Source organism: Rhinopithecus bieti, unplaced genomic scaffold, assembly GCF_001698545.2.
Source record: "Rhinopithecus bieti isolate Rb0 unplaced genomic scaffold, ASM169854v2 scaffold_32597, whole genome shotgun sequence".
Lineage (NCBI taxonomy): Eukaryota > Metazoa > Chordata > Mammalia > Primates > Cercopithecidae > Rhinopithecus > Rhinopithecus bieti.
The window spans coordinates 40,938-43,399 of NW_016813826.1; the positions used below are offsets into that span (position 1 = coordinate 40,938).

Genomic DNA, 2,462 nt, shown 5'->3' on the forward strand with positions numbered 1-2,462 from the left:
GGACAGGTTTTAAGAGGATTACTGGTTGCTGTGTTAAAACAGACTGCAGAATGGCTTAGGTAGCCAGTTTGTTTTTTTTTTGAGATGGAGTCTTGCTCTGGTGCCCACGCTCGAGTCCAGTGGCCGGACCTCAGCTCACTGCAAGCTCTGCCTCCTGGGTTTACACCATTCTCCTGCCTCAGCCTCCCAAGTAGCTGGGACTACAGGTGCCCACCACGCCCACCACCTCACCCAGCTAGTTTTGTATTTTTTAGTAGAGATGGGATTTCACTGTGTTAGCCAGGATGGTCTCAATCTCCTGACCTCGTGATCAGCCCCTCTCGGCCTCCCAAAGTGCTGGGATTACAGGCTTGAGCCACCGCACCCGGCCCCATTTACATATTCTTTTCCTTTTCTAAATTTTTTTGTAGACAGCAGTAGTCTTACAATGTTGCGTAGGTTGGTCTCAAACTCTGGGCCTCAAGCGATCCTCCCACATGGGCCTCCCAAAGTGTTGGGATTACAGGCAGGAGCCACAGTGCCCAGTGTTTTGTTTTGTTTTTTAAATAACAAAGATGTATTTAAAGAATTTAACAGGAGAGTGCCTGACCAAATACTGCAAGTTTAAATAAGATCTATTTTATGGAAACTCTGGAATCTGCAGGCTGTTCTTTAATTGCTCACAGAGGAAACTTCCGAGATGGTGAAAATTCCAGGCATGCAAAATATTCTGAACTGAAGTCAGCAATGAGCAGGACTGCCTCTGGGCTGCCTTCCGTTGTGCTTTCTTTTGTTGGTGTATGTTAATATTCCCTGTTGCAATTAAAAGGTAGTTTTCAAACACTAAGAAGAGTAGCAACTCAAATCTCTAGACACTAACAATTTATAAGTTCTCCCACTGGAATAAAGGGGCCCTGGATCAAGGTGGGTCATCATGCAGCTTCAGTCCACTAACAGGGCTTTGGAGACTCTTACCAGTACCTTTTCTTCCCCTCCCCTACAACACATGAGGGCTAGCGCTCAGGCCACAGCTGACCTGTGAAGTTTCAACCTCAGTCATGCTCCAGCCAATTGAACAAGGCTTCAGAAATACCCAGCCCTGACAGCTCGCGGTATTCAGAAACACTAAGGAACGTCTTTGCTGATTATGCCTGATTTATGTACAGGACTCAGGGATATGCTGTCACATGGACTATTGCATCTTGGCCTTTTGGCAGAATATCAAAGGGCACAATTCAGTATGATACATGTCTTTTCCACTGGTGTGGAAAAGATCCTATGGCTCAAGTTTCACAGGACAATGAGTGGAAAGCACGGAGCGCTGGCTTCTAGGGCTCTTCTGCACAGTTCAGTGGGTGCCGAGGTTCCAGTTCATTTGTTTAAAAGCTTTGACTCCCCAAGAAGGCAGCTTTTGCAGCTCAGGGACTCTGGCATAATTCAAATTTGTACCCGGAAGTCAGAAATATGTTCTTTGACCAGACTCATTCCTGTTTACTCTAATTTGTGACACTTACTCCCAGTACTACACCCACCTCTTCTTCTAAGATCTCATAAAAAGTCTTCACAACTCACACACAGAAGAAAATACCATCCAACTTGGTTCTGTACCACCATTTGACTAAACTGTGTGGGATTTCCTGCCTTCTTCTCTTCCTCCTCCAATTCCTTTCCTCCCTCCAAATCTCTTATTATTCTTCAATATTGCACAAATCGGCCTTTGCTTTCATCTCTATGGCTTTGAAGCACAGTTACTGTTATATTTGGGAAGACAGAAGAGTTGGAAATAAGCTTTATTTCCTCTACAAGCAAGGCAAAAATCCACTGAGATTCCTTAAGCATGATCCCTTTATTATGTAATAGGCATTGAGTTAATAATTAGGCAAAATCATAGCTGATATGATCAGGTCAAAAATAATAGATAAAATAATGTTTAATGGGCTAGTTGCAACTATTGGCTTCAACTACATAAGGCTATCGAGTCTAGGTGATATCATTCAAGATGTAGATGCTTACGGAACAAGAAACTAAGACTTTGAGAAACAAAAGCTATTACAAAACACATCATCCACTTTTTTGTTTGCCCCTTTTCCCCTCATTCTATTATGCAATTTGTATACTCACTCATTTCTGATGAGGACTAATTTCCAGCTTCATCACCGCACATTTGTTTAAAGTATTTAGATGCCTATAGAGCAAAGAAATAACGTTAGCAAAGATAGGCAACCACTCTCTAATGAGGGGATAAACACCTGTTTTTAAACAATTCATATATCTAAGGAGTTTCTTGGAACGCAGTAATATCTAATACCTACAGGAGTATTAGAAACTTCTTTAAAAAGTGAGTCGTTTAAAAATACCTTGGCTGGGCGTGGTGGCTCACGCCTGTAATCCCAGCACTTTGGGAGGCTGCGGTGCGCGGATCACGAGGTCAGGAGATGGAGACCATCCTGGCTAACACGGTGAAACCCCGTCTCTACTAAAAA

General features: G+C 43.1%; 1 long non-coding RNA gene across 2 annotated transcripts in view; it reads right to left on the reverse strand.

Annotated features, from left to right (window-relative positions):
* Nucleotides 1–2,462, reverse strand: part of LOC108513267 (uncharacterized) — a 76,733-nt gene that overhangs the window by 31,773 nt on the left and 42,498 nt on the right. Inside the window, exons 3-4 of one of the 2 annotated variants that reach the window (XR_001880842.1) lie at nucleotides 2,101–2,164; nucleotides 501–792 (exon numbers count right to left, since the gene is read on the reverse strand). This is a non-coding gene — a long non-coding RNA (uncharacterized LOC108513267). Of the gene's footprint in view, nucleotides 1–500; nucleotides 793–2,100; nucleotides 2,165–2,462 lie in introns of those variants that run through there. The other variant, XR_001880843.1, reaches the window with a different exon arrangement.